We start from the raw sequence: 22193 nt of genomic DNA, 5'->3' as shown, positions 1-22193 counted from the left end.
ACCTTAATTTAATGGATCCATTCAGTGGAGGAATTGTTCACTGCTCTCAGTTGTACATTAAATCCAAATGTACATCATTCACATCAATTTATGTCTTTTTATAACATTTGCATAATGTTGCCATTGTACTAATCATGTAAGTAGATGCAAATGACACACACTGGATGATATGCATGCTTACATCCAAATGCAATTAATACAGATTGACAAAAATAATTGAAATTCAAGTGAATAATCTGGGTGGCTTCAGATAGCACAGTCTGTTATTGGGGGTACTGTGTGGATACAGATGTTGTATGTTGCATCCAAAGTTCATTAAACGGGTCTGTTAAAGCAAAGTTTTACTCTATTAGTAGATATACAAAAAGAATAAGCAAGGGTAATGGTTCATGGATGTTCATTTGTTATATTAAGACTGCTAGTCTGTGAAGGTGCTTTATCAGACAATCTTTGATATGATTTATAAAATATGTATTAGTTTGTTTAATTGTTTTCTATTCACCTTCTTTCCAGAAACTTACAATGGGATCTCCCTTCATGCTTCATATTTGGCTGAAAGCAATTGGCCCAAAATCACTAAGTGATCTTCTGTACTTCCTGGACTTTTTCTTTCCCATTATAGTCTGATACCTGAACATGGAAACTCTGATTAAACTTAACCATCTTGTTTCTTATGAAATAACATGGAAACCCCAATTTCCATGTTATTTCATAAGAAACAAGATGTTTAAGTCTTTGTAGTATGTTGAAAAACTTTATGTCTGACCTGAAAAGGCATTGAATATATGTCCCCCTAAGAGTAAAATAATTATTTTAGATCACCTCTACTCAGAACAGAGAAGTTATTTTTATACAGACAATGATGTATTGCTAGAAATACTGTATATCCTGTTGTTATAGAAAACAAATGGTATAAAATTCTTATTTAAGAACACAGCAGCTTCTATTCTATTCAACAAAAATTCTGTCTCTGTCTGTTTGTCTCTCTCTCACACACTCTCTCTCTCTCTCTCTCTCTCTCTCTCTCACACACACACACACACACACACACACACACACACACACACACAGAGAGAGAGAGAGAGAGAGAGAGAGAGAGAGAGAGAGAGAGAGAGAGAGAGAGAGAGTATTGATCCACCAAAGTTTAAGTGTGGCTTCTGAAGGCACCAGATTATGTCAATGAATTTTTATAGTACCAAAACATTCTTCTGGCAAGTACAGACGGATCACTACTTGAAACTCAGTCTGTTATCCAAACACAGAAACCAGTGTTTTTCCTTTTGGAACTATCATTTTTCCTATCCCCTCCTCTGTCCATTCTCCATTAGTATAATTATGATATGATTTGTATCAGGGCTTTCTTTCAGAGAACTGGAGTTGTGTTCACAGAATGAAGTGTTTTGTAAATGGAAACCTCTTCCTTTCATGAAATTACAACATTTGGCTCCAATCCAGTAACAAAAGAATAAGATGTATTTTTGAATAATGTACACAAAATATGCTAATACAGATGTGTTTTAGTCCCTTGTTCCTTTATGTATTTTTGTGCTATAAATATTTCCAGGATTGTATCATTCATGGAAAATGCAACATTCTAATGGACGCTGCTGCTATCATAGCTGCTAAACTTTTTGTAGTCCAGGGATCCAGAAAATATGTTACTACATTTTGAAACTTATTTTGTAAATGAAGTGAATCTTTTAAATGGCCTTTTTACATAAGTATAAAGTCATAAATTACTCTGGTAAACAAGAAAATTTATTTTTGAAACCTATCAGGAGGTTTTAAAAATAATAAATGACAGTAATGCATTGGCATTCAAAGTATACATTTCAGCACCAAGGAGAGCAACACAGATCCCTGTAAACCAGGGGTGTCAAACTCAATTTCATTGAGGGCCACATCAGCATTGCAGTTGCCCTCAAGGGGCCGGGTGGGTATGGCCAGGGTGGGCGTGGCCTACTGGGTGGGCGTGGCTAGAGTGCATATGGCCTACTGGGTGGGCGTGGCCAGCTCTACATCGTTTGCATCAAGGGTGCCTATGGGGGCCTGGGCAGGAGTGGGACAGATCTGAGGGTCTCTGGCAGAAGGAGGGTCTCTGGGCCAGGGCCAAGGCAGTGGGGGCCGTTCCCTCACTGTTTCCAGGATGGCTTCGTGGGCCACATGAAACCACTTCGCGGGTTGGATCCGGCCCCCAGGCCTTGTGTTTGACATGTCTGCTGTAAACTGTTCATTTTAATTTGTCAAGTGATTTTGCTCATAGAAAAAAAATCTATGTGGTCACTAATAGTTCAGAACAATTTATGACATATAATCAATCGATCGATCAGAGATTGTGTATATTCTGTGTAAAATGACTGTTAAAGTTAATTAAATTACTTCCAAGATCATGTTGGGCTGGATATTTACTTTCTCGATGATTGTGCTGTTTTCATGTCTGCAGGGCCAGGGTTTTGTTTTGGTTTTTTTTCTTTTTCCCCCTAGCATCTTAAAGCATAATCTCTACTGTCAGGCTCTTCTACAATGTGCACATTATCAGATTTTATAAGCAGATCAATGGCTGATTTATATTCTAAACAAATATTTTCTTGTTCTACCAGAACTACTTGGAAAACATTAGAACATTTTGCATTTAATGAATTTTGATCCATTATTTATAATATCATTATTTTAAATCTGTATTCTATTTTAAGCCATATTTTAAAACTGAACTCCAGACAACATTATTTATTCCTTTGATAGTAGTCAAAAGTCAGAAGAGTATTTCGCTGTTTATTGAGAACAAATAAATAGCAAATAATAAGGCTCATCTTACATAGCAGTACAATGTTGCAGAGCTTCACCATTTTGAAAGCTAAGTAGTAAAAGCAATGTATTATTTGGGCAGGGAAAGAGCTGAGAAACATGTGATAATAAAATTTGGATTGTCACTTTATCTTAAAATTGGAAAATATTATTGTTTTATTTGTAAAAATGTAACTGTGACAGGATTCCCAAAGAGCAGGTAAAATTATCTGAAAAGCCAGATTTTTCAAAACATGGAAAGATAGCCATCCCTGATTTAAATTAAAGTGGTTCTGTTTCATCAGTTTATTTTCTTCTACAGCATAAGATCTCCAGCAGATTGCCAGCAACCTTTCATTTCTGATTTCCATTTCAAAAATTGAACTTGGTTTCCGAACTTGTAAATCCAAATTTCCTCTTGATCATACTGTATTAATAGTAGAATAGAATAGAATAGAATAGAATAGAATAGAATAGAATAGAATAGAATAGAATAGAATAGAATAGAATAGAATAGAATAGAATAGAATACTTTATTGGCCAAATGTTGTTGGACACATAAGGAATTTGTCTTTGGTGCATAAGCTCTCAGTGTACATACAAACAATTGTGTTAAATCACAATCATAATCAACATAAAAATACATTCATCATAAATCATAAGTTACAACACATTTGTCATAAATCATAAGATGCAACACTTAGTGATATTCATAGGATACTAGCTAAACAAACAACATAAATCATACTAGGATACTAAATAAAACAATATAAATCGTAAGATACAAGCAACAAAGTTGTAGTCATAAGAAGATAAGAATAGGTAATAGGAAAGATGAGGAGAATGATAGTAATACAGCTTTACTAAGTAGTTTGACAGTGTTGTAGGAATTAGTTGTTTAGCAGTGATGGTATGGGAGAAAAATTGTCCTTGTGTCTAATTGTTTTGGTGTGCAATGCCCTACTTTGAGAAATTGTAACTCAGAAATAGATCAGTACATTTTTTATTTGGCATTGCTTAAAATTCTGCAGATGCAGAATTTTCCTTAGCTTTATATTCTCCTTTCATGTTTGTGTGTATTTGTGTGTGTGTGCGTGTGCATGTGTACACACACACACGTATCTTTATTGAAAATTCATCTTAATTAAAGTTTAACTATATGCAAGATGAAAAGTCTTACCAGATTAAATCAGTAGCTTTAGAGTACTTATTCTAGAGAGCTACCTATGTTAGCCGCTGTAAGAAAACCAACAGAGACCTTAAATATTTATAGAAAGCCTCATTTCATCAAATTCCTTCTGAAGCCCGTCTAGAGCTATCTTTTCTCCCTATGACAGAGAACAGCCACAGAAAACTTCATAATTAACAAGAACTGCTCTGTCCCTACGAAGGGCTGATGGTAGTATCTCACCTAGATCCAGATATTACCATTGCCCCAAGATTTTTTTTAAAAAAACATATCTAATCTGTGACTAATACACACAGACACCCACAAAGAGACACCCACAGACACAGAAGTCTTTCAACAGTCTTGGTCAGGTTTTCAAATCATCTCTGGCCTAAGGAAGGCAGATTAAATTTCCCCCAGACCCAATAGCTGGGGGATTCCATTGCCAAACCTACATAACTGAGCAGGACTGAGAGAGAAACTGCTGTGATAACAGCAATCCCATCTAATCCCTAGCATCCAGCTTCCCCAATAAAGTCTCACATCCTGACAGGTAGCAGGATCTCCTGGATAGCTCAAACACTTTAAGATCTTTTCTGCCATTAACTATTCCATTAAGTAGCAATGCTAAGATTTCACTTGAGAGGATAGCCACACAAAGCATGTTTACATTGCTGAATTTCAGCCTTTCTTTATTGAACACTGTTTATAGGTAGAAGATGAGTCTTCATTCAAATATGAAAACAATAAGATATTCTATTTTTTCTCCTGAGGATCCTGCATCAATTTTTTGCTTAGTATTTTATTAATTCTTTTCTGCCAAGTATGCAAGTTGGTCGTTTGAGTATACAGTTAAATATTTAAGTAAGCAGTCAGTTGTGATGTTTGAATCTATCTTTATTCATGTAACTGCAATATTTTTAATAATCTATCTTGTATCTCTATCCTAAAAACAAGGCTGCCAAAAATTCCAAAATATGAGCTTCAGTTATATACATCTGTTGAAATGAGCTGTAGTTTACAGAATCATATGCCATTTAATAAAATGTGTTAATCTGAAAAGGTGCTACCATATTCCTTCTAATTTTTGCCTACCATAGACTAACATGAATCTCCTCATGCAATATCTGAGTTTATATTGGATCTGTATAATGATAAATACCCCACCCCAGTTTCTCTCACAATCCCTCAGATGGGCACAGGGATCGGAAAGGAGGCCCAGATTGGTTATGGGGAGTAGTGGCAGGAGAAGAACCATTTTATTTATTTGTTTATTTGTATCTCAACTTTATTATTTTTACACTCAAGGCAGTGAACACATCCAACACATCTTCATATTTTCCCCACAAGAATCCTTGAGGTGGGTTGGGCTGAGAGTCAGTGACTGACCCAAAGTCACTCTTATATTCAGCAAACGACAAAGCATTTAAAGGAGAGTTATGTGCACAAGACAAATTGTTTCTACCATTTTTTTTAAAGTAGTGACCAAATACTCTGGATGAACCTAATGGAGATTTATTTGTCTTGGTAATATTATTTGCATGGGTAAAGAGAATGAAACCCAGAATCAGCATTGTAGCAGGTGGATTATATCCAGAAATTTGGAAAATGAGACAATAGTTTTGAGTTCAGTCTGCCATCCTACTCTGTGTTGTTTAGTCCCAGAACTGTGAATCAAAATTAGACTGGAAACAAAATGCGAAACCCAGTTTGCTGGATATACGGGTACAGTATACGTATGTAATACCTCAGGAAAAGCAACAAGTGGCTGTTTGTTTAATGTGATTGTAGCTCCCAGTTGAATCCCTAGGCTGGGAAGCAGCTTCTGTAGCTAGACAACATTTCCAGAAAAAGAAAAGAAAAGACTGGAAAAGCATGGATACATATGTAAACACCTTGAAGAATCCATCAAAAGCTTCATCCTCTGAAGAAATGTGGAGTTTGTCTGTGGAATTTGTCAGTATTTCCCAGAAGAGAATGAGGCATGATTCAAAATCAGAAGAATCCAGGGCAGAGTTTCCATGCTATCTCTTCCATGATCTGTGATGCTGGTTTTTGCTTCCAAGAAACATCACTCTACAGGCTAAATAGTGTGTTTTGGTACTAAAAGTAGCTGCAGTACTATATCCGAATTTCTAAAATACACTTAGTCTCTGGACAATCTATCACAATTTTCCTGTGGGTAGAAAAAAAAATGGAAGGGAAGTAGCTTCCAATATATTTTAGAGGATAGAAAAATATTACAGTGATTCCTCAGGGTGGAAAGTTAAGTAGAAAAATATTATTAATAACATTTTGGTATGTTTATATTTTGCAGACAATTGGCTTGTTTTGCACGATTTCAATTTGTGCTGATTTTCAAGTCTCAGTTATATTAAAACTGAATATTGTAGCATTATGTTTCAAATTAATTTTTGAAGCAGAAAGCAAGAATATAAGATGGAAAGCTAAACAATCAGTTTCAGAGAGCTTTTAATTTTTAATCATCCTTCACTGTTTATCATCCTCAGAGCTGCAAGGAGTGGCGGTTGTAGTTTTCTGTAATTTAGGAAATCCCATGCCTTTGAGAAGCATTCTCTTCTTCGGGGCTGTAACAAATCTCAGTGCAATAGGACAACAGAGAAACAAATGACAGCAGGGTAAGGATGATAAAAGGGAAAGGGAAATACAGGCAAGGACAGATTTAGCTCGAAAGAAATGGCACAAGACACTCCGTAGAGAAAACCTGTTCCATGATGTATTATTATCTATTACTAGGTTCCGGCAGAACAGCCCTAAGTTTGAAGATAAATTTCTGTGCAACTTGTAAGCAAAATAGGCATTAGGAAGAACACAGTTTGTAGGGTGACAGACTACCTTATTTTAGTTTGGCACAACATAACATGACAGCTTGAATGTAACTTCTGTTTAGTTTGAGTAACATTTTCTACTGATTATTTAATTTATTAAACTACAACTCATTTCCATTTGTCATTTATAGCAACATGTATTGTTTAAAATCAAAAAGTAAAATCCCATCCCATCCCATCCAATTGCACTTGGCAAATAAATTCTACTCTACTCTACTCTACTCTACTCTACTCTACTCTACTCTACTCTACTCTACTCTACTCTACTCTACTCTACTCTACTCTACTCTACTCCACTCCACTCCACTCCACTCCACTCCACTCCACTCCACTCCACTCCATTCTCTTCTGTTCTCTTATATTTATGTCACCTCCAGAATTACTATCATCCTTCTATTCAATTCTTCATAAACAGGCAGACTGATTGAAGCACATCACTCAACATTTGTTTAGTCACTTCTGATTTTTTGTGACCCAATGGACATTTCTCGGGATTGTTCTTTAGTAATTACTTCACTAAAAAGCAGAGATATCACCCTGTCAACAAAAGTGCATATAGTCAAGGCTATGGTCTTCCCAGTTGCAACGTATGGCAGTGAAAGTTGGACCATAAAAAAGGCTGAGCACCAAAGAATTGAGGCCTTTGAACTATGGTGCTGGAGAAGACTCCTGCGAGTTCCTTGGACTGCAGGGCGATCAAACCGGTCAGTCCTAGAGGAGATCAACCCTGACTGCTCTTTAGAAGGCCATATCCTGAAGCTAAAACTCAAATAATTTGGCCACCTAATGAGAAGGAAGGACTCACTGGAGAAGAGCCTAATGCTGGGAAAGGTTGAGGGCAAGAGAAGAAGGGGACGACAGAGAATGAGGTGGCTGGATGGAGTCACTGAAGCAGTAGGCGTGAGCTTAAATGGACTCCAGAAGATGGTAGAGAAGGCCTGGAGGAATGCTGTCCATAGGGTCATGATGGGTCGGATACGACTTCACAGCTAACAACAACAACAATTACTTCAGGTTTTGTAACCTCATCCCTGGGTCATTAGGAACAGCATCGAACCACTTGTCTTCTGTCAACTTTTCTGAGCACTTTCAGTTTTTCCAAGGATCAGAATCTTCAGTGATACTTTCCTTTGCATTATGTGTCCCGCTTGTGCCTTTGTTGTCAATGTGATGTCTCTGAACTTGAATATTTTTGTTCAGATACTGTTTTCCTCACACAGCAGATGTCTCCTTATTTCTTAGCTAGTTATCCTCTCAGTGAATTTTTAAGCTGAGAAAAATAAAATCTGTTCCCATTTGAACTTGTTTTCTACTTGTTTGCATTGGATTAACCTCATCTTAGGTTGCTGTTGTTTTTGTTCTTCTTGTTGTTTTGATCAGCTGTTTGACTATATGCTCTCCCCTCCTTTCTTTTTCTTCCTTTCCTTTCCTTTCCCCTTCAACCAGCTCCCTTGCTTTCCACCACCAAAGCCCTCAGCATAGCAGAGGTTATCATGTTTTATCCAACAATTTTAATTCCACTTTCTATTTATTCTAGTCAAGCATGTTGACGTCCTTCCTGGCTTATTTATTTATATATACATGCATACATACATAAATTTATGGCCAAAGAGTCTGGTTTGTCTTCTGAACATATAAATATTACATTTTTAATTAAAGATCTTCAGATAAAGGGGAAAGCATATAATCATGGCACAGTTTTTCCCAATTTTGAACCATATACCATTCTAACAGTAGTTTCCTGGTCATCAGTTTTTCTTGTCAGAAGTCAGTCTGAATTCTGCTTCATTTGGTTTTCTTGACAGAATACTAGAGTGAGTTGCCATTATCTTCAACGGTATTTCACATTTAGTCTAACTCCTCATCTATGACCTATACATAACTGTTCGGGGAGTATACACTCCCAATATTATAACTCAGAGTGTCACCAGAATGCAGGAGTCTTTTTATCACTAGAAGTTAAGAGTACATGAAAGGGAAAGTCACTGGGTACATACACACCATTCAAAGAATTTGATTGGAAGAGGCAGTGTCCCATAGCATTCCTGGTTTTCTGTTATTTTATTTAACTTAAAAGAAAGAGTTTTAACTAAGCCTTGCAAGTGAGTTTTAACTAAGCTTTGCAAATGATTCCTAATGACATGGCATTTTAGAGTAGAGCATTCTCCATTTCCCTCCCCAATGCAATAGTCTGTTGTGGAAAAATACAGGAGGCAGCCAAGTGTATGGGTTTCTACTCTCTAACTATCAGTTCACTACAATGCTTAGCATGGATAGCTCAGCAAGTTATGATGTGAGCTTAACATATACAGTATATACATATATGTTGCTAGTTTTATTCAGATTTAAGGAAAGACTTTTCTTTCCTCCATCTGTCAAATGAGTTGGCAAGTGATCCCCTAAAACCTCTGATGATTTTACCATCTAACCATGCCCTCTGCATTGGTATGTTGGATCTCACAATGATTTCCATCTTTAATAAGTCTTCTCTCAAGTTTCATCATTGAATGCTTTGTGGACTTGTAAGCACTCATAGACTGCAAGCCCTCAGCAGCACAAAAATCTCTTAGACTGGCCACTCTTTTGCCAGATTAAAACTATTTTCCACATCCCTAGAACTTTCTAAGTCAATTTCACCCATTTTAGCTGCTGTTGCTCCTGTCTTTTCCATTAGCCCTCTGGGTATTTTAAAACTCCCCCCCTTTGCCAGCCCTATATTTGCCTCTCTCCCTTCCTCTATGACAGGCATGTCAAACAGTATGGGCTGGATACATCATACTGAAACTGCGCCCACCCCATTGCTGGCAATGGGGAAAAAGTCACAATACGTCGTGCGACATCATGTGATATCGCGAGTTTGACATGCATGCTCTATGAGAATGTGTGTCCTATGAGAATTTAAACCAAGTTCTGTTTCCAGTTGTTTATCAGTGAAGCTTAATAAAGAGAGTTTGGACATTTGCATGCATGCATGGACACATGAAGAGTCAGAAAGACCCTATGCCTGAAAACAAGCGTATCATATGAAACATATGATTAGAAAATCACTAATGCAAGATATAATTAAGGTCTAAATTTGAATCTGCTTTCTCTGAGACTTGACTTGTGAAGTAGGCACCAAAAAAGAATTATTAAGCCAATCTGTTTAAATGTACATTTTGTGTATTGTATTTGTCTGCATGGATTGCAGCACCCAGCTTCAGTTCTTAGTTCTGAGTGAATCTTCAGAGCCAAGAATACAGATCCCATTGTTCAACAACCTTTAGCTTCCAAGCCACTTCTATTGCCAAGCTTCACAAACAGCTACATATTCATGAATAGTATGAAATTGAACAAGCTTGATTAAGTTCCTCATGGCTACCTAAAGAACACTCTAATTTAGACATTTATTGTATCAGACATGGGAATATTGTTCTGTGAAATGAGTGACATATAAATTTGATCAATTAAATAAATAAATAATATGAAAGAAGTTTTGTTTTAGGTCACCATAGGAAATTTTAATGATTTGAATTAAGATTGCAAGATTTTTATTATTGCTTATATAGTAGTATGAATTGAATTCATCTGGGAGAAGTACATCTGAGAATTGTTTGATTCATTTGTCCCCCATCTCTTAATTACTCTTATTGGTGTCAAATATTTTTTTTAAAAAAAATTGATTGAAAAATCTCCTATTAGTACTTCTTTCTTAAATGTAAATTGCATCTGGTGGGCCATATGTGAAATATCAGATTAAATGTGCTCAAATCAGAGTGCCTCTAAGCAGGCCTGTAATGCAAAAATTTTGCATATTGGTCAGTGGATGTTATTTTTCAGAAGCCTAAGTGGTAGTAAGATAAATTTTTCACTAATTGTTGTTTGGAATCAAAAAACCTACTGGATCCAAGCACCTACCAGCAATTCTGATTATATCTTTTGTTCATTCCTAGTTTGTAGGATAGCCACCAGAAAAAACTGCTACCAACATTTTTTTTCTTTATTCATAGTCTAAGTTGATTTGAGTTGTTGAATGGGGCAAAAGAAAAAAGAAAAAGAATTGTTCCCGGGTTCTGTACATAAGTGTAATTTAAAATGGTGATGTCAAAATCCAAGACAAAATCATAGACAACATGTCTAGAAAATAAAGGTAAAGGTAAAGATTCCCCCGCACATGCGTGCTAGTCGTTTCCGACTCTAGGGGCCGGTGCTCATCTCCGTTTCAAAGCCGAAGAGCCAGCGCTCGTCCGAGGACGTCTCTGTGGTCATGTGACTGGCATGACTAGATGCCAAAGGTGCACGGAACGCTGTTACCTTCCCACCATAGTGGTCCCTATTTTTCTACTTGCATTTTTACGTGCTTTCAAACTGCTAGGTTGGCAGAAGCTGGGATGAGTAACAGGCGCTCACTCTGTTATGCGGCACTCGGGATTTGACCCACCAAACTGCTGACCTTCTGATCGACAAGCTCAGCGTCCTAACCCACTGAGCCATCACGTCCCTTGTCTAGAAAATAACCTAGAGCTTAAAGAGGCAACTCTTCTTTGCTTTTCATTTCCTCTGTGAACCAAATATTTGTCTTTGTATTTTCCAAGGTCGCTTTTTTTTCTAAGCAAACTGGTGTCTTAGAATGTTCTGATACCCATTAGAATTGTTGTCAGGGCATGTGGTGAAGCTGAAAAATTAAAGGAACAACATCACCGAATCCCTGAATAGACAAACAGGAATAGCTGTTGTTCTTACAAATTTTATTAATGCCATTGGATTAATGTTTCATCTGGTATCTAATAATTGAATAAAATTATTCAGCAAGCGTAGTGTTTTTAAACTAGGATTTATATGTCAATGCAAAATACAGCTCAATAGAAGATAGATTTTCTCCATTACCTATAGCTGTTTTCCCACAGCAGGTTGGAGGGGGGAGGTAGAAAATCAGAAAAGAGTCCATTGACCCAGTTAAGCCCTGGGTGTTAAATTTAACCCCAAGCAGACATGCATTGCTCTAGACAGACATGTATTGGGCATCACACCGCTACTAATGATGTTAAACCTAGTCAGATGATTCATTTTGCATACCTAGCTTTCCAGGAAAAAGAGTTGGAGAGAAAGAGTAGTGGAAAAGTCTTACCTTTACAAATATATTGTCAAGGCCTGGAAGCACATAGAATGCACACACACACACACACACACACACACACACACAAAACACAACACAGTAATCATTGATTGCGTACTCCTACCTCACTTTCTTGTCAGAGGAGAAGGGAAGAGAGAAGTCAAGAAAGCTCTCCTGGTGCAAAGGTTTATGGAATGCCTAAAGGAGGTGGATGAGAATTCTTTATTCTATATTCTTCACTGGTAAAATGTATATATTTATTTATCATATTTGTGTAGCTGCCCATCTCACAGAGTGACTCAGGTCAACATATATAATAAAAGAAAATACGTAAAAGTAAAATGCAGAAAAAGCAATAAAATCACAATTTAAATTACAAATAAAAATAAAATAAAAATAAAATGATGGCCAGCATACAGAGAGTGCATCAATTAATGATCATATAACCATCCAACAGGCTCCCCTCTACCATGGGATCCCCAAGCTTGCAACATTCCTCTCCTGCCAGATCTGAAGGGACGTGCAGATGTAACTGGAAAGAGTTGGTTCCCTCAGATAACCTGGCTTCTTTCCATGTAGTGCTTTAAATGTCAAAACCAGCAACTTGAATTGGACTGGAAATAAATTGGTAAGTAATGCAGCTTGCAAACCAAAGGTATAATGTGTGCAGTTCTTGAAGCACGCATAACTGCCCGTGTTGCTGCATTCTGCAGCAGCTGAAGCTTCTGGACTTTCTTCAAGGGTAGCCCCATGTGGAGCGCACTACAGTAGTCTATCCAGGAGGTGACATGGGCATGAGTGGTTACAAGTAACACCTCCTAATCTAGGTATGAGCCTAACAGGTGCAGAGCAAGATATGCAAAGGCCCTTCTGGCCATGTCTGCTACCTGCTACCTGCAAGCAGAAGTCATGGGTCCAGTAGAACCCCCAAATTGTGCAGTACAACCCATGCAAAGCTTGGTAAATTCCCAGATACAGAAGACTCCAAAAACTCAAGGGTATTTAGTACCTACCAGGGTTTAATTCAGGCTTGTTGTTCCCCATCTGGATTCTAACAAATGCCACGCTCTAAGAAAGGATATCAACAGTATCATCTAACTCATTGGGGGTGGAGATAGACAACTGGGTATCATCAGCATATTTATGATACCTCACCCCATCACCATCACCCAATAGTATTATATAGTTGTTAAATACAAGTGGAGAAAATTCTGAACCCTGCAGCACCCCACATAGCAAGGGTCAAGAGCAAGACTTCATCTTTCAGTCAACATTGACTGGGGCCAACCTTGGAGGTTAAATTCATCATCTCTAGAACTCACCCACATGCACCTCCCAGGCCGTGATGGTGCTCACAGTCATAAGGACCCTGTCCATTTCCTCAAGTCCAACAGGTTCACACTGCTCCCAGTTAACAGGGCAAGACTGAATTTTGATTCAGCTAAAGTGATTGTGGGTTTCCAGAACTATTGGTAAGAAAATGTGTTTAACTTAGTGGCTGACTGGGTTAAGCTATTGTGGTAACAGGATCTATGGAGATATATGGCTGGTGTTAACCTGAGGCTTGTTTGTTGCAAGACGCCCTGTTTTTAATAAAATGAATAAGCATTGTAGTATTCATGGATTTTGATTTGATGACAAAGTAAACAAACTGTTGATTAAAGCTATGTTTAAACAATGAATAAAAATAACTCAGAGCCACTATTAGAATTAATAATGAGATAAAGTTCTCCGTTGAGGTGCATGACAAACAAAACCCTTCAACTGTGTTCTTGTATTTGATGTTACTTGAGATTATCTCATTTAGAATAATGAAAAATTGACAGAAAAATATGCATTCCAAATCTGAATAATTTATTTCCCAAGCATATTTAACTGTATCATTCTTTTCCTCATCTTCTTGAGTCTATCTCTACTTATACGTAATTGTGAAAGGAAATTTCTAGTGTATTTGTAGTTAGAGTTGAATATACATATTTAAATATAGTGTACCAGACAAGGCTGATTTGAATGGCCTCCAGGAAGTCTGCAAGGGGCAGAAGATAAAACTCCTCTCTATATGTGTACGTGTGTGTACCCTCACATGCAGAAGAGGGAAACTGTGGAGAGAGAAAAGCAACAAGCAAAGTTGTATATGCATGCAAGAAAAAGTGGTGGTGGTGGTGGTGGGAAAAATTGTTTTTATCAAAATAATTGTACTATAAAGGAAGTAGTGTAATAAAACGGTTTGCCCAGACATACCCAAGGGAAATTTTTGCTAGAAAACACACTGCTTACCTAGCTTTTCCCAAATACCAAAACAAAATATGTCATTTTATCCTGAATGTAAAACAACAACAACAACATATATTATAACAAAGAACAGAAAAGACAGCTATATCACTGTGATGTGGACGTTTTCATCAAACAAATACATTTTCTTTAACTACAGACTGAACTCTCAAAATGTAGGAGTATCACTTTTGTCATTTTTTTAAAAAAAATTGTGTGGTGCCTCAAGTCACTAAGATGGCTGCTGCTGATTACTAGTCCTGTAGAAGAGTGGACTGTGGTGTACATGTTGATCAAGAAGTGCTGAACAAGTGTTAACATTTCTAAAGATGTGGCATGTGGTAAAATGGAGGAAAGAAGCTCAGTGGGACAACATTCTAACACCATATTCTGTCCAAAAGTATTTAAATGATTTCAAAGGCCTATTTTGTTTTTTAACTATATATGTTTCTAATAAGGGCACAGCAGAGTATTTCTGTGAACTAGGAGACACCATCATTCTGAGAGGGAGTTCAACATGTGTTTTTGGATTTTTATAGTGGCAGTCAAGAGACTTGACTTTTTATTTATAAACTTTCAGCACATACAATGTGAAATGTTAATGTTAATTACGGAATTTATTGTGAGGGATCCTTGGTGCTTTCTGAGCTTGATTGTTTCCTTGTACTTATGGTATTACCTAGTCTGGGTAATGAAATGTGTGCAAGAAAACAGCCAAGCTCACAGACCACCAAGGATCCCTCATGTCAACCCTGAGCTAGAAATATTCTCTCTTATTGGAATTTAATGTCTATCAAAAAAGCAAAATAAAAATAAAAATAAAGGAGGGGGACTCAATTTATTTGCTCCAAATTGTCCAGCTCATTCTTTGCATACTACAACAATGCACACGGCAATACGGCTTGATTCTGATAAAATATCCAACCCAAGGGGGTCAATAGAAGAAAGCAGATGAAGGTCTTCTATCTGTTTCATTTTGTTTTTTGAAGTTAAAAAAAAGTTCATCTGTTGTGGCATTACTATAACCGCTGACCAATTGTTAAAATCCTGGTGCCCCTGGGCAAGTTATTTGCAGACTTTAGGAGATGGGAAATCCTCCAGAACAGTATAGAAATGTTTCAGTGATTAGGGATATACAGTACAGCTAATTTATCAAAATGTTACCTTCCCCTGCCTGCAGCCATACTGTGGAATTATTTATAGATTATAGATTACAGATTACAGTATATTGAATTGTTTGCAGTAATTCAGCAGCATCTCACTGATAATTATAGAAACTTGAAGTAAGAGTTAGGAACTTCTTTGGGTTTGCAAGTTTGCAGTGAATTCCTTACTCAAGCACCCAATACAAGGCATTTTAAAAATGTAAAGTTAATTTCATAGTTTTCTTCATAATTTTTCAGACCAAGAATTACCTGCATGGCAGATGAGATTGCTGAATATTTCCAGGGGTCGAACTTGGCCCTTGTAAATGCTGTACTTTTGAAAAACATCATGTAGTAGAGTACAGTCTTGCAATCCATTCTACTTCCATTGCCTTTTTGCTTTCTGTCTTGCTCAGATTCTTTAATCTATCCTCTTTAGTATAGATTTCCCCTGTTTTTACCTATGGCCATTCACTCCATAACCACTTCAATCCTATATCATTATGCAATTAGCTAAATTTTGAACAAGTGATTGTAGGAGATCGTAGTGTGATGACGTGGTACCAGATATCCGATACCCTTCATTACTGATAATGGATCATGATGATCAGCAGGTTTCTGCACCAGCCATGTTACAACTATTTTTTTACCTCATCGTTTTGCGTATTCTCTTGCAACCTACCCATCATTTCCATCATTCATGTTACAAACTGACAGGACCTTCTTCTGCATCCTAATATACAGTAATGGTAAATTGACTGTCTACAGATTGAACTAATCATAAACAATGACATTAATTTGGATTAGAAGAAAAACATGGAATGATGTGTAAATTGCTAACGTGTGTTAGATGCGTTGATTGCTAAGGTATTGGATCTATAATTTTGTGAAATCAGGATACCATAGACTCTCATAGACTTTTTTTTCCTAATAAAGGAGATGGTGTTGATAAATGAGAAGAGATTCAAAGTGGATTTGGTGAAAGAAGAACTCCATATTTACTTCAACTTTCAGAAGCATGTAAAGATGTATACATTTTTTCTGAGACAACAGGAAAGAGTAGAATGCTAGGAAAGAGTATCAAAAACAACTGTAGGCCAAACAAGTTTGGTAATTACATATTTAACATTACTCTTTATTATTATCATTTTTTAAATGGAGGTGCATTTAGTTGTTTAAAAAATACATTTCTGTTCACTGCCAATTTTAACATGCATTTTAATCACCACCTTATTCAGAATATAAACCCTAGTTACCTGTTTGAAATACTAGGATGTTAGTCTGATTTGGTTTGGATTTTAATTTTATATATCTACCAACCCCACTTACAGAATGGTAGAGTCAGAAGGGGACAACCTGCTCAGTACTTAAATAATGCATATCATTTAGGGATTTTTATTTAACAATTTACAAAAGAGACTTGCTAAATCTTTGAAAAAATTTTGTGAGAAAAAAAAAATCAAAAAAGATCAATTTATAGGACATTATTTGAAGGGAATAAAGATCAAGCTTGTTAAAAACCAAAGGAAGAAACATAAAGCTAGTTTATTTGATCAAGGTTAAAAATGATATGTTGTTATGTCTGGTAACCCTTGATGGGCTTCTGCTGACCAGAACTCCATAATACGACTTTGAGGATTTGATTATAAGCAAGTGATAGCATGTTGGAAGAAGAGATCACTTGTTGTATTTTAAGAGATGATTAAAAGGTAAAGTTTCCCTCGCACGTGCGTGCTAGTCGTTTCTGACTCTAGGGACCGTTGCTCATCTCCATTTCAAAGCCGAAGAGCCAGCGTTTGTCTGAGGACGTCTCCGTGGTCATGTGGCCGGCATGACTAGACGCCAAAGGCGCACGGAACACTGTTACCTTCCCACCGTAGTGGTCCCTATTTTTCTACTTGCATTTTTACATGCTTTCGAACTGCTAGGTTGGCAGAAGCTGGGACGAGTAACAGGCGCTCACTCTGCTACGTGGCACTCGGGATTCGACCCGCCAAACTGCCGACCTTCTGATTGACAAGCTCAGCGTCCTAACCCACTGAGCCACCGCATCCCCATTAAGAGATGATTATAAGTTACCAAATTGTTTATACTTGTGATGAAAGGGGTGGTCATTTTTTTTAAATATTTCTTTTCTTTTTCATTACTATATGCAGATTTTTCTCTATTTTTTAATTATTTTCCACACTTTCTGGTTTAATATATATGTGTGTGTTTTTTAGTTTGCCTGCATTAGTTTTTATCTTTTTAACTGTAATGTTTAATAAAATTACTATTAAAAAACAGATCTCTATGCTTGTATCCAATGGAAGAGAGATTGAAAGCTTTGAATATTCAGAGGGGAAAAAAGTGAAGCTTGCCTTTGCTCAACACCTCAAGACCAGTCAGTCAAAATGAAGCAGTTCCTCCATCTTCCAGTCTCTCAAGGTGGCTTTCCATTGATAAGAATGGCCTTGTTCACATAAATAACCACATCACATTATCCCTCTATGTCTTGGCTCAGGAATAAAGATAAGGAAAAGAGGTGGTAATGTATCTGTCGTAATTGTGTGGGACAGAGGAGGTGTCAAAAATAATTACTCAGGACCAGCATTCAGGACCTGCTGCATTTTAATTTGAGGGGGATAAATGCTGCCGTCATCAGGAAACTAGCTGAAGGTGTCATCTTTGATAAACAAGCCCAACTTCACACATTTCCTGCAAAATCAATGCAGGTCTGGCGCTTATTCGCTAATGCGTCATGCCATTTTTGAAGTCCTTTTTTTGTGTGCTGGCTTCTTTTTTTGCTACTCTTTTGTCTCAGTGATTAGTGTCTCCTCTCATTTTGACAATTGAGGAATGGGGGGGGGGATTCCCCTGAGATTGTAAAGCTATCAGATCTAGCCCATGCTAGTGGTTTTGTTGCTATTCTTCTTTTCTATGGTAGCAAGCTCTGAAAACTTAACAGTTGTCATTGTCTCATCACTCTTTGGTGAATTGTTTGGCAAAGAATGGTGGGACATTCTTTCATTTAAAAAGCAATGTGATTATCCATTGATTACACGTGTTTAGTATCAAGTGATGGAGGGAAATGGAGTAGTTGACAGCAGCAGAAACAAAACTTTAGTGTCTGTTATTTATTCCCAGTTTGTTTCATTTATATGTTCCCTCCTCAACAAAAAGTCCACTAAAGATGGCTTGTATTTTCAGACTGTACAATAAGCCAAACAATTCTGAAATGGGAGCAACCTTGCCTTTATGTGGAAAGAAGCAGATATCTTGGGCACAGACTTAAACAACGATTCAACATGTTGTCTAAGATAATTCTAATATCGAAGGGGCTGCCAGAAAGAACAGGAGATCAACCTATTCTCCAAACCACCTGAAGGCAGGACAAGAAGCAACGGATAAAAACTAATCAAGGAGAGAAGCAACCTAGAAGTTAGGAGAAATTTCCTGATAGAACAATTAATCAGTGGAATGACTTGCTTCTAGAAGTTGTGGGTGCTCCAGCACTGGAAGTTTTAAAGAAGAAATTGGACAATCATTGGAATGGGTCCGGGTTACTTACGGGAGCACCTGTGGCCGGCATCAACTTCCCTTCGTCCAGTGCGCTCCCACAGAGAGGGCCTCCTTAGGGTGCCGTCGGTCAAAGAGTGTCAACTGGCGGCCCCCAGGGGGAGGGCGTTCTCTGTGGGCGCGCCAGACCTGTAGAACCGTTTACCGGTGGAGCTCCGGATGGCTCCCGACCTTTGCTCCTTCCGACGTGACCTAAAAACATATTTATTTGAACAAGCCGGCCTGGTCTGATGGGTTTAGGGGTATTTTAATGTTATTGTATTAATTGTATTGAATTGGGCTGTAATATTTAATATTTTTTTTAATTTTTGTATGTTGTATTTTATTGTATTGCCCTATACACCGCCCTGAGTCCTTCGGGAGAAGGGTGGTATAGAAATTAAATTATTATTATTATTATTATTATTATTATTATTATTATTATTATTATTATTATTATTATTATTATTATTATTATTATTATTATTATTATTATTATTATTATTATTATTATTATGTCTGAAATGGTATAGAGCAGAGTTACCCAATCTTTCACGGTTGGTGGCCCAGAGTGGGGAGGAGGGGGGAAAGAAGGGATGATTTTGTGTGTGTGTGTGTGTGTGGGTAAATGCATGCATGTGTGCATGCACAAACACCTGTTGCTCATGTGAGTGTGGCCATGAGTGCTCACATGAGTGGGGCTGCAAGTGTCTGTGATGCTTACAGTAATCTGAGCACTTGCACATGGGGCTGCAAACACAGCACTCGCGCAAGTGGGGCCGCAAATGCCTGCAATGCTCGCAGCGATGCTTGCGTGAATAGGGCTGTGCATGCGTGCGCATATGCATACACCAGCCAACCACTGACATAGCTCAGTGATCAATAGGCCATGGCCCGGTAGGGGACCATGAACCACAGGCTGGGGGCCCCTGGTATAGAGTTTCCTGCCTGAGCAGGGGGTTGTACTAGAAGACCTCCAAGGTCCCTTCCAACTCTGTTATTCTGTTAATTCCTCAGAAAGCCTGAAGTGTGCAGCTCTCCATTGTTGCTTCCAGAGCAGCAGACTGCTGGTTGCTTTGTAAGATCATTATGCTATCTATTTGCTATGCAACTCACAATGTATCACCCTTCAGAATGATGTCTATGGGGTACTTGACACCCCAGAGGCTGAGTGGTGCTATTACTCCCTGTAAACACATGAGTTGTGCATGTGGGGAACTAGGTCCTTCTTTTACTTCAGGCAGCAGAGGAGAACCTGAATGTATGAAGAAGGCCTCAGCTAAAAGACATAAAACTGTGTGATTTCTAAAGATGATGTGGTTCAAAGGGGAAATGTCCCTAAGGGCAGTGAATTTCCCTCTCCATGGCTCACCAAAGATGAGACCATACTGTAATGTGCAGCTTCCTAGGTCTTACCTAGGACCATGCCTAGGGTTATCAGACTTCAGCTGCAAAACTCTGGATGATCACTATATGGCAGCAAAAAATACAGAATTTTATATTTCAAAAACCATTAATGCACATAATTAGAAAGTTATTACCTTTCCTCTGTAATATCTTAGCAGTCTTGGCTCCAGTCATCATTCTATTTTTTCCTTCTGCACTAAATGCTCTAAGACATATTTGAAATATGTTGGGAAGATTTATGTTTGAATTAAACTTTCATTTAAATCAGACATAATGGGAAAATCCAACTTTTAAGGTTGCTGTCATTTATTTATTTACTTGAAGTTCATGGACAAAAAAGGCACAAGCAGAAAAAACGGTTTTGTAAAAAAAAGGTAAAGATTCCCCCGCACATGCGTGCTAGTCGTTTCTGACTCTAGGGGCCGGTGCTCATCTCCGTTTCAAAGCCAAAGAGCCAGCACTTGTCCAAGGACGTCTCCGTGGTCATGTGGCCAGCATGACTAGACACCAAAGGCACACGGAACGCTGTTACCTTCCCACCGTAGTGGTCCCTATTTTTCCACTTGCATTTTTACGTGCTTTCGAACTGCTAGGTTGGCAGAAGCTGGGACAAGTAACAGGTGCTCACTCTGTTATACGGCACTTGGAATTCAACCCGCCAAACTGCCGACCATCTGATTGACAAGCTCTGTCATTTATCTATTTATTTACTTGACAAAAAAGGCACAAGCAGAAAAAACGGTTTTGAGCAAGTAGTAAAACTATCTGTTGACTGTACAATCTGGGGTTTATCCATAAGCTGCATCTGAAGTTCCTAACTATTAATGCATATAGTCAAAGGCTTAAGTTCTTAAACCTATACTTATTTCCTATTTACAAGTGAAAAACATTATTAAGATAGGCAATCAAGAAAGTCATATATTTATACCAGTTTAAGAGCTACCGTATTAGAGAACATAAATTATCCATCACTGCTTTTGTGTGACAGGACCCTGACATATCTTTTCAGCATGCCTGATTTTGTGCTATTATTTATTTATTTTATTTATTTATTAAATTTTTATGCCCTCCCTCTCCCCTAAAAGATTATTCTTATTTGTTTGTATCCATGGTAGTTACAGTGGACATTTAGCACAAAATTTGGTGATTGCCATTGCTATTTGTACTACAGTTACTATAATAATGAATTTATGAAAGTTTATTGCATTTTTTAAAAAGTTCAATTAATAATTACAAGTTGATGTATTTCAAAGAGAAGTGGTGGTGCAATAATTAGAATGCAGTATTGCAGGCTAACTCTGCTGACTGCTAGCAGTTTGATCCTGACCAGCTCAAGGCTAACCTATCAGCAATCGGTAAAACAAAGACCCAGATTGTTGGGGGTAATATGCTGACTCTGTAAACTGCTTAGAAACAGCTGTAAAGCACTATGAAGCAGTATATAAGTGTAAGTGTTATTGCTATTATTATTGTGCTTTCCGGCCCATAGGTCACAATTTTCTTGATAGTATGGAAATGTGGCATCCTGTATTCAAATCAAAACTTTCACCATGATCTAATAAAAGTTTTGATTTGAATACAGAATGCCACATTTCCATGCTATCAAGAAAAATACCCACCAGATATTTAAACTGTTCGGTTCTATGGAAACAAAAACAACCCATTATTTAAGGAAACATCTAGAAACGTCTATACTAGGGGTGTCACATGGAAGCTGTGCCCTCCCCAACTCTGGCAAGCGTAGAAAAGTCATGATACGTTGCGACACATCACGTGATGTGGTGAGTTTGACATCCCTGGTCTATACTCTGAAAGACTATTATTAAAGCTGAAGAATAAGAGAGCTGACTCTTTTATAAGGCCATTTCCTTCTTTTATTTAGTGTTTGATGTATATTTTATAATGCTTCAGTCTATATCAAGCCTGTGACCCATGAA

General features: G+C 37.6%; 2 protein-coding genes across 3 annotated transcripts in view; both read left to right on the top strand.

The window, feature by feature from the left end:
- Positions 1–11090, top strand: part of CRACR2B (calcium release activated channel regulator 2B) — a 794336-nt gene extending 783246 nt beyond the window's left edge. The window contains exon 13 of the transcript XR_014024547.1: positions 10943–11090. The gene's annotated coding sequence lies outside the window, so the exon portion shown is untranslated. The remainder of the gene's footprint in view (positions 1–10942) is intronic.
- Positions 1–22193, top strand: part of TSPAN4 (tetraspanin 4) — a gene marked incomplete at its 5' end in the record, with an annotated part of 735824 nt that overhangs the window by 621516 nt on the left and 92115 nt on the right. The gene's annotated exons all lie outside the window — the stretch shown is intronic.

Source organism: Vipera berus, assembly GCF_964194415.1.
Source record: "Vipera berus genome assembly, chromosome: 1".
Lineage (NCBI taxonomy): Eukaryota > Metazoa > Chordata > Lepidosauria > Squamata > Viperidae > Vipera > Vipera berus.
Note: the sequence above shows the minus strand (reverse complement) of the source record. Positions and strands in the feature narration are given on the sequence as shown.